The sequence below is a fragment of the Astatotilapia calliptera genome, chromosome 16, assembly GCF_964374335.1.
Source record: "Astatotilapia calliptera chromosome 16, fAstCal68.1, whole genome shotgun sequence".
NCBI classification, from domain to species: domain Eukaryota; kingdom Metazoa; phylum Chordata; class Actinopteri; order Cichliformes; family Cichlidae; genus Astatotilapia; species Astatotilapia calliptera.
In genome coordinates, this window is record NC_137437.1 from 8798059 (window position 1) to 8815224 (window position 17166).

A 17166-nucleotide genomic window follows, 5' to 3' on the forward strand; every position below is an offset into this window, starting at 1 on the left:
GAACATGTTTTATTCTCTTGTTTTGTTATTTGTGGTTTTTGTGGCTTGAACTGCTTTTGCTCTCTGCTTCTGAATTTATATGGCTGTGATTTTCTGACATGCACGGCATCCACGGCTGTTTTGCCAGTGCTGCTTTCACCTCTTAGGTCAGTTTGCTGTCTTTTTATTTCCTCAGATTGTCTCGCCATTGTGATAGCTTTGGTTAGGGTCAAATCTTTGTTGAGCTGCATTCTCTCCGACAGTGATGAATCTTTAAGACCCACAACGGGCCTATCCCTCAAAAGTTCATCCTGAAGTTCACCATATTCACAGTTTTCAGCGAGAGCATATAGAGCTGTTATGAAGGAGTCAACTGTTTCTGCTGGCTGTTATACTCACTTATTAAACTTTGCTCTTTCATAAATCACATTCTTTCTGGGGACAAAATGTCTATCAAATGCGTTTCTGACCACATCGTACTGCTGGCGATGTCCGTCTGTTAGGTCAAGTCCCCTTAGGACGTCGTCAGCCTCGTCTCCCATGCAGTAAACTAATCTGTTCACTTGGTTAGCATCTGTTGAACTGTTCAGATTATTTGCCATTCTAAAACGCTCGAAACGTCTTATCCACTTCTCCAAGGCTGGACTGGGACAAAAAATCGGCCCGGGCATTTTGACTAGAGACCGGCCCACCAGGATAAAGATTGAAAATGTGACGTCATTCAGGGGTGAAACCGCAAAGGATTCTGGGAACTTGTGGCAAGAGGTACTAGCGCACGCAGGCTTTCGCAGTTACACAGCGATAAAAAGAAACCCAAAAAATGGCAAGAAGCTGTTGTATTATTAACTGCAATAGCCGGTCGCGTGACAGCCACGGGAAGCCGACGGGTAAAGAGATCGTTTTTTTTATCGGATTACGTCGTTGAAGAGAAATTTTTTAAGCCATGTTTCCGAAGTAAGAGCCGACGGATGGCCTGGATATACCAAATATAACATCCCAGAACACTCCAGCTCACAGGTTAGTCTGCTCCAAGCATTCCCACAAAGGTCAGTCTGCTGTTGTAGTTAATACGTCATTTTTCATAACACAACTGGTGGTATAGGTTACAAGCACGTCTGGCGCTGAACAGAAATTGTTGCGCTCTGCTCCTTTGTTTATTGTGCATAAATAGTGAATTGTCCTGACACAATATTGCGTTTCGGTACTGTTATTACCATGGTACATTGACAAAAACATATACTTTTATTCACAGGATAAAACAGTTGTTTTGTATCACTAATTGCCCAGTACAATTACAACATACAATATTATTGTCACTGCTACATTTCTGTAATGAACCAGAAATTATTTCCACTACTAATTAATTACCGTTGAGCTCAAAGGTCCTATTAATAAACGGTTAACGAATGTGTATTTATGACGACGATTTGTGAGACTGGTAAACTTATATGTACGATGGTCTTTCGTTCTACACGGTGCATTTCAAGGTCCTGTACCTGTAACCAATACGTCTACTCACCGAAGAATGAGTGAAGCAATATGGATAACAGCAGAGGACAATTTATTTAGGGTCTGATGGCAATTTACCATCGGTGTCCAGCACTTTAAAGGATTGATGGACTGGAGCACATCTGTCCTTAACATACCCTCTTAAACATCAGCTTGACACTGATATATCAAAGGAAACTTAACCGACTTTAAGTGCAAATGTTTCAACCTGAACAACTTAAAACTTCTCTGGGATACAATGTAAACAAAGACAAGAAGAAGAAAAATATTTCCAACAATAGTCACTTCTCCTAACCAGGAGACAAGTGAATATATTATGTAAAGAGTCCTTTTTCTCAGTCCTGGGGTTGTAACACCACAACCTCCTCAGTCCGTAATCAGAGAGTGTCTATTTGACAATAACCAAAATGTCTTTGGATACTCTTTGTGAATGCAAACAAAACAAAACAAAAAAAAACAATGGTATTAGCTGGCCAGCAAAATAAAGAGACTGTATGGCACTGAGTGCGGGCGCGTGTGTGAGTACTTCGGTCCAAATAATCGAAGTCCGGATGGATGAAGGGATGGCAGCCGCTTGTCCTTTAATGGCAGCAGCGAGACAGCACAGCAGTAAGGCAGCACAGCAGTAAGGCAGCACAGCAGCGAGGCGTCTGGCAGGAGAACGAACAGTAGTCTTTTTTTAAGGCTACTACAGAAGGAGATATTCCCCGCTAGCTCACCCAAGCTTGCTCTCTGGCACAGCTACAAGCCACGTGAGCTCATAGCCCCTCCCGCTAGGATGTACTACCACAGTCGACTGTCGTAAAGCAGCCGCAAACCAATAGCAATAAAAGAAAACTCAAAATCATTGAAGAACATTTTATAACACCCAATATAGATATATACATATATTCTGAATATCACACAATATCAGATAACCCTTATGAAAGGGACACCGAGGGAACAGTTTACCCTGCCCGGGATAGGGTTACCGGGGCCCCGCCCTGGAGCCAGGCCCGGGGAGGGTGCCCGAGGGCGAGCGTCTGGAGGCCGAGCCTTAGTCCATGGGGCCCGGCCGGGCATGGCCCGAAGAGGAGACATGGGCCCATCCTCCCGCAGGCCCACCACCCGCAGGAGGCGCCATAGGGGTCGGGTGCATTGTGTGCCGGGTGGCGGCCAGGAGCGGAGGCCCTGGCGGACTGACCCCCGGCTGCCAAGACTGGCAAGAGGGACATGGAATGTCACCTCTCTGGTGGGGAAGGAGCCTGAGTTAGTGCGTGAGGTTGAGAGGTACCGGCTAGATATAGTCGGGCTCACCTCTACGCATGGCTTGGGCTCTGGAACCAGTCTCCTGGAGAGGGGCTGGACTCTGTCTCAGTCTGGAGTTGCCCCTGGTGAGAGGCGGCGGGCTGGGGTGGGTATTCTAATATCCCCTCGGCTTGCTGCCGGTACGTTGGGGTTTTTCCCGGTGGACGAGAGGGTTTGTTCCCTGCGCCTTAGGGTCGGGGAACGGGTCCTGACTGTCATCTGCGCTTATGCGCCGAGTGGCAGTTCAGAGTACCCAGCCTTCTTAGCGTCCCTGGGGGGGGGGGGGGGGGGGGGTGCTGGAGGGTGCTCCACCTGGAGACTCTGTTGTCCTGCTGGGAGACTTCAATGCTCACGTGGGTAACGACAGCGAGACCTGGAGGGGCGTGATTGGGAGGAACGGCCTCCCTGATCTGAACCCGAGCGGTGCTTTGTTATTGGACTTCTGTGCTAATCACAGTTTGGCCATAACGAACACCCTGTTCGAACATAAGAGTGTCCATAAGTGCACGTGGCACCAGGACGCTCTAGGCCGTAGGTCGATGATCGATTTTGTAATCGTATCAGCAGACCTGCGACCATATGTTCTGGACACTCGGGTAAAGAGAGGGGCTGAGCTGTCAACTGATCACCACCTGGTGGTGAGTTGGATCAGGTGGCGGGGGAGGACGCTGGACAGACCTGGTGCACCTAAACGCGTAGTGAGGGTGTGCTGGGAACGTCTAGCAGAGGCCCCAGTCCGCGAGATCTTCAACGCACACCTCCGGCAGAGCTTCAACAGCATTCCGAGGGAGACTGGGGACATTGAGTCCGAATGGACCATGTTCAGCGTCTCCATTGCCGAAGCTGCTGCATTGAGCTGCGGCCGCAAGGTGGTTGGTGCCTGCCGTGGTGGTAATCCCCGAACCAAATGGTGGACACCAGAGGTGAAGGGAGCCACCAGGCTGAAGAAGGAGTCCTATCGGGCTTGGTTAGCCTGTGGGACTCCGGAGGCAGCCGACAGGTATCGACAGGCCAAGCGGAATGCGGCTCGGGCAGTGGCTGAAGCAAAAACTCGGGTGTGGGAGGAGTTCGGAGAGGCCATGGAAAAAGACTTTCGGACTGTCTCGAAGAGATTCTGGCAAACCGTCAGACGTCTCAGGAGGGGAAAGCGGTGCTCTACCTGCACTGTGTATAGTGCTGGCGGAGCGCTGCTGACGTCGACTGAGAAAATTGTCAGGCGGTGGAAGGAATACTTCGAGGACCTCCTTAATCCCACTGACACGCCTTCCGAGGAGGAAGCAGAGTCTGGGGATGAGGGGAATGACCCGCCAATTTCCGGGGGCGAGGTCACTGAGGCAGTTAAACAACTCCTTGGTGGCAGAGCCCCTGGTGTTGATGAGGTCCACCCCGAGTTCCTGAAGGCTCTGGACGTTGTAGGGCTGTCCTGGTTGACACGCCTCTGCAATGTTGCGTGGAGATCAGGGGCAGTACCTGTGGACTGGCAGACCGGGGTGGTGGTCCCCATCTTTAAGAAGGGGGACCGGAGGGTGTGTTCCAACTACAGGGGGATCACACTCCTCAGCCTCCCTGGGAAAGTATATGCCAGGGTGCTGGAAAGGAGAGTTTGTCCGTTAGTCGAACCTCGGATACAGGAGGAACAATGCGGTTTTCGTCCTGGTCGTGGAACACTGGACCAGCTCTTTATCCTCTCGAGGATACTTGAGGGTGCATGGGAGTTTGCCCAACCAGTCTACATGTGTTTTGTGGACTTGGAGAAGGCATTCGACCGTGTCCCTCGGGTTGTCCTGTGGGAGGTGTTGCGGGAATATGGGGTGTCTGGCCCATTGCTACGGGCCATTCGATCCCTATACAACCGTTGCAAGAGCTTGGTTCGCATTGCCGGCAATAAGTGGGACTCGTTCCCAGTGGGTGATGGGCTCCGCCAAGGCTGCCCTTTGTCTCCAGTTCTGTTCATAATTTTTATGGACAGAATTTCTAGGTGCAGCCAAGTGGCGGAGGGCTTTCGCTTTGGTGGCCTCAGAATCTCATCTCTGATTTTTGCAGATGATGTGGTTCTGTTGGCTTCATCGGGTGAGGGCCTCCAGCTCGCACTGGAACAGTTCGCAGCCGAGTGTGAAGCAGCGGGAATGAGGATCAGCACCTCCAAATCTGAGGCCATGGTTCTCAGCCGGAAAAGGGTGGAGTGCCCACTCCGGGTCGGGGATGAGTTCCTGCCCCAAGTGGAGGAGTTCAAGTATCTCGGGGTCTTGTTCGTGAGTGATGGGAGAAGGGAGCCGGAGATCGACAGACGGATTGGGGCTGCAGCTGCAGTAATGCAGACGCTGCACCGGTCCGTCGTGGTGAAGAGGGAGCTGAGTGTAAAAGCGAAGCTCTCAATTTACCGGTCAATCTACGTCCCTACCCTCACCTATGGCCACGAGCTGTGGGTAGTGACCGAAAGAACGAGATCGCGGATACAAGCGGCAGAAATGAGCTTCCTCCGAAGGGTGGCTGGCCTCTCCCTTAGAGATAGGGTGAGAAGTTCGGCCATCCGGGAGGGGCTCAGAGTAGAGCAGCTGCTGCTCCGCATCGAAAGGAGCCAGCTGAGGTGGTTCGGGCATCTGACAAGGATGCCCCCTGGGCGCCTCCTGGGTGAGGTGTTCCAGGCATGTCCCACCGGGAGGAGGCCCCGGGGCAGACCCACGACACGCTGGAGAGATTATATCTCTCGGCTGACCTGGGAACGCCTTGGTATTCCCCCGGATAAGCTGGAGGAGGTGGCCGGGGAGAGGGAGGTCTGGGCCTCTTTGCTTAGGCTGCTGCCCCCGCGACCCGGCCCCGGATAAAGCGGATGAAAATGGATGGATGGATGGATGGATGGATATCAGATAACCAAATTAACACTGGGTTACATACCCATCCGTCGGTAAACTACCTGGGCTTGTTGCAGTGACCTGAAGTTACTAAACTTCACGAGTGTATGCAGTCAGTCCAAGAACCGTATAATTATAAATATGAGCGTGTTGAAAGTTGGGCAGCACGCTAACATCTTTTGTCCACTCTGTGAGCTCGTGAGGGTCTGACCCTTTCACTCCTTTGATTTTTCCTCGTGTCTTTTCTTTGTCTTTTCGTCGAGTCTGTCTTTGTACGGACCGGTATTGTTCTCCTTCGTTTTGTACATAACCTTTTTGTGCGGCAAAGAAAAAACAAGAAGGTATTGGAACCGGAGAATGAACGTTTTGCGGTGCTGCAAATGCTTGTGTAACAGGTATTACAATTAAACAACATGAGATATGCATTAAATTATTGTCTCGACAACTTTGGACCAGTATCAGAAAGTTCTAGGTAAGACTATGGAGCCTTGAAAGGATCAGCAGAGAAGGAACCACACAATGATAGATAAGATGTGATTTGAATAGAAACTGTATTGAAAGTTGTAAAGTTTACAAACCCTGCCTGTCTAAAGCCGGCTTCCTACAGTGCACAAACGCACATTAAAGGGCCCAAAAATAAAATCAAAACAACATCCTCTTTAAGGAAATTCTCCAAAGAGTTTCAATTAAAGAGCTTCCGCTCCCGTTGCTCAGTCCACTTCTCTTTGGGAAGAGAAATTAGAGTTCCTTGTGTGTGTGTGTGTTTCTGTCCATTGGTTCTAACACTACCCGGGTAGATTTTTAAAGTGTTAGTCTTATCTGTATCAAGGAAGGTAGTAATAGTCCTGAGGTTGGCTGAAGATGGATCCCACGGCTGGCCACACCGCACTCGGGTCCGTCGACAGTCACTCTCTTGGGATTGGCTCGCCACTGAACCCACAGGGTTCAGATCTCAAATGATCCAGTCCTGGTCAAAAACCAATCTATGCACACAGTGCAGAGTGCATACATTACTATTTTATCTATTCTTCTTCCATCACTCATCTTTCAGTCAAGTATTGCTCAAGTATAACAAATTATTTTAGTTATACAATGTCTCAACCATCATAAAATAACTTGAGTTACATCACACAAGGTCTTAGTGCAATAGAAAATATACCTTATATTTACCTTTTTGGGAATAAATAAACTTATAAGATTCACTCTCCCATATTTATCCTTTTAACAGCTCGCTTTTAACTGTTCTTCTTTTTAAGATATTTCAACCTGAATTATTTCTCAGAAAAATATATCAACTTCTTTAAACATTAATACATCAACAGGGTAATGAGATCCCTCACATTTTATAATCACATTTTATGAACTTTTTGCATCTTCATCAAATGAATTAACTTCTAAGTCAACAAAACTGAAAGGGTGCATTTAAGCACTACATGACAATATTACTGCTTCTCCAACGTTTTGGAAAGCTAACAAACTCAGATGAATCACAGTAATGTTAGAACACAGAGATCGCTAAGCAGTGGCTTAATACTAGCGGTTAGCTGGGCACATTCTAATGTATACTTTAGCACTTAAAATTAAACATCTGCACATCAGTGATCTTACAGTACTTTAAACATGAATATCACAACTCTGACTGGTTTTGTTTTTTAAAGCAGAAAATATATTAACAGCAGTCAACTACATGTCTTTATGGTGCTAACATTCATGTAGCATCCCTTACCGGAGCTCGTGGTGAGATAGCTCGTCCAGCTGACGCAGCTTCCCACGGCCGTATTTCACAGATCTCAGATCCTAATAAGTAGCCATCTGTTAACAGCTAGTATGTGAAGATAAATTGCGAATTTAACTTTTATTTCAGCTTTTCTTACCAGGATCTTTCAGCTAATTTGGCGGTTGCCTCGTGAGTAGCGGTTGCCTCGTGAGTAATGGCTTCCACAACAGGAAATGTTGACTAACAGAAAGTCACCTCAAGGCATACTCGCCTCCTAGCGGCGGGGAGGGAAAATTACACCTCCAACCTTATGCAGCAGCACAACCCACAAATCTGATGTGGGTTACACTCTCCCCTCCTGAACTCTTGCACGTCCCTGTGCATGACAAGGTTCACACAAATGTTTCTTGGGGGGAAAGGCAAGGGAAGAAGCGGGTGCTTCACCTTCATTTACCATGTCATTCCACGCATCGGTCAACCCTTGGAAGAAAGACTTCACCACGGTGACAATTGGTTTTCCCAATTCAGTGTAGTCGAGCCTCATTGGTGGTTGACGATCCCGCTCAGACCTCCTGACATGGATGTCAGCGTTAGCTCGTTCCTCTACTTCGCCACTCTCCTCTTGTCCTTCAGTTCCAGGATCATTCATCATATCCTCCAACCTGTCCGGGAGGACTGGGATCTCTTTAGGTTGGTCCTCACTTAAATCCTTGACCTCGTTAAACAACTCATCTTCTCCTGAACTGCTATCCAGCGGCATCCTTTGTGCCTCAGATTCAGTGGATGCACTATCATCCATCTTTGCTTCTCCCACAGATTCATGGAGTTCAGGTGCTGGTACGTCCGCAGCAGGAGGTGAGGTCTGACAATCATCTGGAGTCTGCTCGTCGCCACATTGATCTGTTTCATGGTAAATTGATGTGGCATCAGGCATAACATTGGCACCTTCCGGAACATCCGTTGACTCAGCGGAGATTGATGTCAGGTTATTCTTGGCGTGACTGGAACCTAGGTCTCTTGGGGCATTTTGCCTTGCAGCACCCCCAGTCGTCTCAGAGACTGGCTGTGTTTCGAACCAGGCAATGGGAACAATGTCCTCCTCGTCTGAAGACTGGTCAAGCTCCGTTGTGCTGTTGGGAGTATTCTGACGTGTCCTAGGCTTTCTAGCTCGTTTGGGCTGAGCACGCTCCTCCGTTGGTGCGGCAAGAAATCCGCATGGGAGTAAGAGGTCACGATGCAGCGTGCGCTTGGGACCCTCGCCATTCTCTGGTCTAACTATATAGACTGGGAGGTCTCCAGCTTTCTTTACTACCACATGGACTGTGGACTCCCACTTATCAGCGAGCTTGTGCTTTCCTCGGATACGCACGTTTCTGACGAGTACTCTGTCGCCAACGCCTAAAGCAGAAGGACTCACTCGCTTATCAAACCGAATCTTATTCCTCTCAGCTACCTTGGCAGCAGTCCTTGTGGCAACTTCGTAGCTCTGCTCAAGGCGAGATTTAAGGTCCTGTACGTATTGGAAATGTGACTTGTGTCGCTGTTCTTTCACTGTTAACCCAAATGCGAGGTCCACAGGCAACCTTGGCTGGCGTCCAAACATTAGTTCATATGGTGTGAACCCAGTCACCTCACTTCTGGTACAGTTGTACGCGTGGACCAACGGCTTTACAAAGTCCTTCCAGTGAGATTTTTCTTGACTTCCCAGAGTGCCAAGCATGTCTAATAGAGTGCGGTTGAAGCGTTCCACTGGGTTGCCCCTCGGGTGGTATGGTGTTGTTCGCGTTTTGCGGATGCCCGCAATCTGACAGAGTTTCTTGATCAACCGCGACTCAAAATCAGGACCTTGGTCACTGTGCAGCTTCTCTGGGAATCCATAATGGATGATGAAATTGTCCCACAACCACTTTGCAACTGTTCGAGCCTTTTGATTTTGTGTCGGTCCAGCTACAGCATACTTGGTGAAGTGATCGGTGATCACGAGGATGTCCTTTGTGTTGCTTCTGTCTGGTTCAACAGACAAAAAGTCCATGCATACTAATTCGAGTGGTCGCGTCGTTGTTATATTCACCAGAGGTGCAGCTCTCTCGGGTAGAGCTTTCCTGCACACACACCTGGTACACGTCCTTATTTTCTTCTCAATGTCCAAAGCCATTCTTGGCCAGTAGAATCTAGCTCTGACTAGATCCACTGTGCGTTCCTTTCCCGTGTGACCCATGTCGTCGTGCAGACTGGTCAATACCACGTCCCGAAGTTCCTCAGGCAAGACTAACTGATGTTGTGGGTGTCCCTCTTCTAGGCGTGTTCTATAGAGGATGCCATTTCGGAGCTCAAACTTGTTCAATTCTCTCAACAAGCGAGGCAGATCTGGAAGCTCGGTTCTTAGACTAGGTGGTGGTTTCACTCCGTGCTCAATCTGGGAAATGACATGCTTAATGCACTGATCAGCTCGTTGCTTGTCTCTGAGGTCCTCTTCTGAAAGGTTTGGGATGATGGATAGTCCTCCAAGCCCGTCCTCATGACCAAAACTGTCAGGCACCGCATCTGCAGAAATGGCCAGGCTTTCAACCAGGGAGATACTACCATCACAGTCCATTGCATTGTCGGCGCAATAGATAAGTTGTCTCTCACAAATGGCTTGAACGACCTCTGGATTAACCACTCCAATGTCTCCTGGGTCAGATAGGTGATGTTGAGTGAAACGACGTATCCTGTCCCACTCTTTCTGAGATGGTAGGTCATCACGCAGATTGCCGTGAGGGCGTCGCAACAATGCGTCAGCATCTCCATTTTGTTTCCCAGGGCGGTAGTGGAGCTTAAAAGAGAAGGTGGAGAGTGCAGCCAGCCACCTATAGCTGGTTGCATCGAGCTTGGCAGAAGTAAGTATATAAGTGAGAGGATTGCTGTCAGTGACCACCGTAAACTGATTGCCATACAGATAGTCACTGAACTTCTCTGTCACAGACCACTTTAATGCCAGGAACTCGAGCTTGTGAGCCGGGTAGCGGGATTCACTACGTGATAACCCTCTGCTAGCTTAGGCAACAACACGCAGCTGCCCCTCCTGCTCCTGATACAAGGCCGCTCCGAGGCCGGTGGAGCTTGCATCCGTGTGTAGGATGTAGGGCAACGTGGGATCTGCAAAGGCTAGAACTGGGGATGTTGTCAGTTTGTCTATAATCATTTCAAAGGCCTGCTGGCAAGCGGGTGTCCAACGGTCCAGAAATGGTTCTTTTGGGTGGTAGTATTGCCCACTCTTGTCTTTTGACTTGGGATGCTTCTGAACAGGTGGGTACCCCGATGTCAGGTCATTCAGAGGCTTTACTATGCTTGAATAGCCTTTGATGAACTTCCTATAGTACCCGCAGAATCCCAAGAAGGCTCTCAGCTCTTTTAGGCGGTGAGGAACTGGCCAGGTCCTTAATGCTGCTATCTTCTCTGGGTCTGTTTCCACTCCCCGCTCCGACACCACATGTCCCAGATAACGAACCGAAGACTGGAAGAACTTGCATTTTTCTGGAGACAGCTTCAGCCCGTACTCCTTCAACCGGTTGAGAACCTTGATGAGTCTGGCTTCGTGTTCTTCTAAAGTCTTTGAAAAGACTATCAGGTCATCCAGAAAAACTACAACCTCCTTCAGGTTCATGTCACCCATGCACTTTTCCATCAGCCTCTGGAAGGTACTTGGGGCGTTCGTCACTCCTTGAGGCATGCGATTAAACTCCCAGAAACCAAGCGGGCAGACAAAGGCAGTCTTGGGCTTATCAGCTTCATCAACCTCAATCTGGTAATAACCAGACTTGAGGTCGAGAACACTGAACCACCTGGAACCAGAGAGTGCTGTGAAAGTGTCATCCATCCTTGGGAGTGCGTACGCATCCTTCACTGTCTGCAGGTTCAACTTCCTGTAATCAATACAGAGGCGAACTTGACCATTTTTCTTCCTGACCACAACAATGGGAGATGAAAATGGAGACTCGCTCTCACGAATCACTCCAGCATCAAGAAGTTCTTGAAGATGTTTTCTGACGGCTTCCACATCGTTTGTGTGGATTGGCCGGGCCCTGTGCTTGAATGGTGTTTGGTCAGACAGCTTGATGTGATGCTTTACTTTATCTGTCCTCCCAAAGTCAATATCATTCATGGCAAAGACTTCAGGCATGCCATTCAGCTTTTCCACAATTCTGTCTCTCCACTCTGGAGAAATGTGAGATTCCCCAAAGTCAAAGACCAGCTCAGGTTGATCAGGGGACTTGGATCCAGGTAGCTTGGTTGGCTCCTGACCCTCCGTCGCACTCTGTTTGTGCGGTAGAATAGCCTGGATTGCATTGAGCTCAGCAATCACGCTCTTGGCCGGAATAGTGATGTCGTGCTCAGACGCATTAGAAATCACAACTGGTAGCCTGCATGGGGATCTGGTCGGTATGTTAAGGAGGCAGGTCTTTACTAGAAGTCCTCCAGGCAGAGATGATGTAGGGTACTCCACAATGGCACACTTCTCCGACTGGAGTCCCTTGACTGCTATAGTTCCCTCTAAAACAACAGTTTCTCCAGCCGGAACAACCTTCTTGTCTTTCCCATGCATCCTCACCACTCCAACGTTACTGTCATGACATTGTTCATGTCGCAGTTGTAATACTTTCAGCACAGTCTTGTAGCCATCTGCTGAAGGGTGGTGGATCACTGGACCTTTCTCTTTGTGCATGTTATATGCCACATCAAGGGTGTTAGTACCAATCAGTACATGAAAGCCAGATGTTCCACTGTCTGGGACCACTAAGGCCAAGGTTGGGACATCACACTCCTTCCCCAGGAATTGTTCTGGGAAGGTGATGGTGATTTTAATGTAGCCCAAATAAGGCACGGGTAACCCATTGGCACCTTCAACTTCCAATAGGTCATACAGTGGCTCTATCTGTGTTTTGAACAGATGTTGATCAAAGAAGGACTTGGTAACCGTAGTCACTTGTGAACCTGTGTCCATCAGACAGTTAAACTGTTTATCTTGGATCATCACTTGGCATGTACTCTTTGTACCTATCAGTTTTGGGGAAACCTTCGAAAGGTGTTTCCTGACATTACACTGGTTCAAAGCAGCACTTAATTTAGGTGTAGCGTCTTTATTAACAGGGCGCTGGTGAGTTGCTACAGCCTCAGTTTGCCCTACAACTGAGGCTACATCTAAAAATTTTCATTGGGAGTCAGATGGTCGGTTGCATCCCAAAGACGCTGCTTTTCTCTTAGCTGACTTCTTTTTTCATCAACGAGAGTGGGGTTTGGTTCGTTAGTGCAAGTTGAGGAAATGTGGCCATCCTGACCACACTTGAAACAATACCAGGCCTTTGGCCTTGCATTCTGTTTTGGGTTGGATGGCTTCCAGCTTGGTGCTCTAGGGTTAAGTTTAGGTGGTAGTGGTTGGCTGGATGTGTGCTCAGCGCTCCCCTTGGGTTTCGAGGTCTTTTGGGGTTTCTTTGACATCAATGCGGTAAGCTGGCTCTGAAGAGATGCGACCTGCTGTTTGAGTTCCGTCAATGTGTTGGACTCGGATGGAATCACTACTTGCTGGCTGCAGGCACATGTGCTTTGCGAGCTAGTAATGGCCCGCTGTCGATTTGAGCCGAGGTGCTTCTTCATGCGTGTGACTTTGGCTGCATGTCTATCCTCTTCAGTACGGATCTGTAACAGGAGCTCTGCAAACGCTGGAGGGTGACTTTTCCTTTCTTCTAGGTTGAGGTCAGAGAGCAAGATGTTGTCCCAACAACCACGGCAGAATTGCTTGAGAATATATTTGTCTGCTTCTTCAGCAGCAATTGCTCCCCTCTTAACAGCAAGGTTTAGAACAGCCTGGAGGCGGCAGAGGTAAGACGAAGCCTTTTCACCAGGATCCTGAAGAGTGTTCATAAACTGGGCGAAAAGTTCTTCGCCATCTTCAACAGTTCCAAAGGCTGCATCCAGCAGTTGAAGGTAAGTTTCAGGGGTAGCTTCAGGACTTAGCCTTTTAACAATATCTGCTGCAGGGGAGAGCAAGCTTTCAACCATTTTCCGAGACTTCTGAAGATTGGACAGAGTGGGATCTTTCCTGAGAAGCTCAGCATGTGATCGCCATGTGTCGTAGTCGGTCTCATTACTGGGTCTTGTGGTTTTTCCTGAAAATGGGTGAAGCTTGATGGGAAAATGTGGATATGTGTTACAGTCACTTTTCCTTACAATGTGTTCAACGATGACCTTTTGAACTTCAGGTGGATGCAGGTCACTCTCCCTGATGGGTAGATTTTGCCTCAGGATGGTGGGTGGCTTTGGTTTGGGGCAATCCTGACCGGAATCTGTTAAGGAGGGATTTCTGAACATCTGGTGCTCTGAGGTTTCAACTGTTTCAAGAGATGTGTCGAACGGTTTGGCTACAGATGCCTCATCAATGCTGTCTGTTCCAATTGCCTCACTGATCTCTGACATCATGTCTCTCAGCACTTCTTCGTAGTCTTTCCCACTTAATTTTGCCAATTTCTTTATCTCATTGAGGTAGGTTTTGGTAACATTGCAGCCAACCTTCGTAGTGTAAATGCTAGCCAAAGCTTGAACGAGATACCTGACACTTGGGTTCTCTTTGAGTTCATGTGTGTAAGGCAAAAGAGAAGATAAGGCTTCAATGGCGGCACCATCTTGATATTCAATAATCAGGTTTTTATAGAACTCTGATCAGCATCAGTTACTGAAACAAGCCTAAAAGAACCAAATTTCTTCAGAAAGTCTATAATCTCCTCATCTTCTGGCGATCCAAGCAACCCACTTACAATCACTGCATTAGGGACTTTGATACCTGAGTTAGCTATGAACTCCATCTTTGGCAATGACGCTAAAACATTTAAACAACTTTTTTTTTTCTTTTTTTTTTTTTTTATACAATTCCCCAAACTTGAGATATGTTTCACTGCTGACACTTAACTAGGCTCCTGGCTGGCTCGCCACTTTTGTAACAGGTATTACAATTAAACAACATGAGATATGCATTAAATTGTTGTCTCGACAACTTTGGACCAGTATCAGAAAGTTCTAGGTAAGACTATGGAGCCTTGAAAGGATCAGCAGAGAAGGAACCACACAATGATAGATAAGATGTGATTTGAATAGAAACTGTATTGAAAGTTGTAAAGTTGGTGCGGCCCCAGGAATCCCCTCCCGTCACAGGGAGAGCAGGGGGTGGCTGTTCCGGGGCTCGCTGTGGCCCTCTGGCTGCCCCAGCTCGGGTCTTCTCCGCTGGGTCTCGGCAGCCATGCTTTCCAGAAGCGAGCTGTTGTCTCGGATTACACGCTCTAATTCGCCTATGGTCGGCTCCATAGTGTCTGCTAGACACTCATGAATCCCACTTCTGACACCAATTGTAACGACCGTGGGTTAGTGGAGCTAAACTGGCTAAACTGCTCACTAGCTAAAACGGCTAGCGGGGCGCTAGCAGCTATCGCTAAACTTCACAGCGAATGGAGAGCGCTCGTGCCTCATACACCGCACGACCCCGAGCGTCTCAGCAGCAGACTGATAATCCCCGAATGATCCAGCAGGAGGCAGTAGTGGTTCACACCAGTCATTTATTTACCATCTTTTTCAACAACGTAACGCTGCTGACACCGAACCCCTTTCACGCTACCACCACATAGAGTCGCGGTGTCAGCCAACCATGCCAATTCAACCCACTCCACAGAACACACATCAACTTCACTGTGGCTTACATTAACATAACACTAACACAACATGCGAATCAAACACATAGGAACTAGCAGAATGATAGAAAACACAGACAACACAATACCCAGAATGCACCTGGCTAACAACCCCAGCCAGGTCATTACAATATGTTTAACCTGAGTAGTGAAAGACGGCGTTGGGTTTGAAAACGATTTGCTGGGAGTCCGGTGTTCTCACCGGCTCTGGTGAGCCTTGAACCCCGGCTCGCTATCGAGCTGGTGGGTAACAGACGTCTCCGAAAACGTCGGAGCGCTTTTGAAAATACGTGGTGTCTTGATAAACTGAGCAGATATTTGAAGTTTACACAGCTACATTCTCGCCTGAAAATATGTTAAACGTTTATTTTGTGACCCAGAAAGAATAATAAGAGTAACATTAAAACTAACTAGCTGCCGCCATTGTTGGAAACTGAGCAGGGCTGCGCTACGAATTCTGGGACAAGGCTTCCTCTTCTTCAAGGTTTAACGGCAGCTGACATCCTTGTACATGCAGTGCTGCCATCTTCTGCTTCAGTCCGTTATTACACCCTTAAATACTACTACTTATTCCTGCGTCTTTTGGGATCTTACAAAGCTTCAAACGACACATCAACTATTAAATTAGTCGTCGACGATTTTGATAGTCGACTAATCGTGGCAGCCCTAGTCCGAATCAGTCTTCCAGCATGATGATGACCTAAAACATACCGGCCAAAGAAGTAGTACATTAAGGTCATTGAGTGGTCTAGTCAGTTTCCAGACCTCAATTGTATAGAAAACCTGTGGAGGGAGCTTAAGCTTTGAGTTCCCAAGTGGCAACTGAGAAACCTAAAGGACTTAGTTTCTGTAAAAAGGACCGGGCCAAAATCACTCCAGAGATGTGTGCAAACCTGGTGACAGACTATACGGCTGTACTGGCCAAGAGTTCCTTCACAAAGTACCCACTTGTGTTTTACTTGTGTATCAAATACTTTTTTCACTCAGTGACATGTGAATCCATTCATAACTCTGATATAATGTTTTTTTTTCTGTATTTGTTAAAATAAAACTGCCATTAAAAATTAGACTTCATTTCTGTGTAAGTGAGTAAACGTATAAATTCAGCAGGGATCAAATAATTTTCCCCGACTGTGTAAATGTCACTGACTTTGGCATTGTGTTGGTCATGCCTGATTGTTTTTCTTTGTGCTTTAGGGGATCATCAGAGTATGGAACGCCAGGACTGCCATAATGAATTAATTAAATACACCATTAAATAATTAATTAAATGTGGCAATAATTAATTAAAATTGGAATTAATTAATTAAATAAATAGTTATGACACATGTAATTAATTAATTATTGACACATTTAATTAATTATTTATGTATTTCACATTTTAATTAATTATTGACACATTTAATTAATTAATTATTGACACATTTAATTAATTATTTATGTATTTCACATTTTAATTAATTATTGACACATTTAATTAATTATTGACACATTTAATTAATTATTTAATGATATATTTATTTATTTCATTTTGGCAGTCCTGACGCCTGGCTCTCGTCATGAAATAATTTTATCTGTCAGCCTCACCCATCAAACTCAGGGGCGGGGTTAACGCTGCCCATGCAGCTTCTCTAACATTTGATTGGTTGCCGTGCAAAGTAAGTCAAAACAGGTCGATCCTAGATAATCGATTGCTTGTGCAGACTTGGGGCAGCCAGTTATCCCAGAATGCAGATCAAATCACAGGCCGTTTTTCTGTCACCAGCTACACTTTTAACAGTGTTTTAGCCGCGAATGTCGCGCCGTATGTCTGGTCAGGTTGTCAACATAGAACATGTTTGCAAAAGTGCTCAGATGTTTTCAGAGATTTCACTAGCTCTGCTAACAGTTAGCATGCAGAGTGCACCGAGGGGGTACATTAACCGGTTTGTTTACATATTCCACTCTCCGTGTTCCACATGTTGCATTCGCAGATTCTCATTTTCACCGAACGATCGTCTCTTTCCGCCTGGTCTTGTGTCTCTGTGCTTCTGTAACATAAAGAAGAGCTGACATTTTTCTCACGAAACCAGCGATCAGCTCAGCAGACCCTCAGTTTACCTGCATG

At 47.2% G+C, this 17166-nt stretch overlaps 1 long non-coding RNA gene across 1 annotated transcript; it reads right to left on the minus strand.

Annotated features, from left to right (window-relative positions):
* Positions 1-6013: 6013 nt before the first annotated feature.
* LOC145421216 (uncharacterized) lies at positions 6014-7667 on the minus strand. Its single transcript, XR_013902524.1, has 3 exons — positions 7502-7667; positions 7354-7424; positions 6014-6610 (listed from the first exon to the last, which is right to left on the minus strand). It is a non-coding gene; the product is annotated as an uncharacterized LOC145421216 (long non-coding RNA).
* Between the last annotated feature and the right edge of the window lie 9499 nt (positions 7668-17166).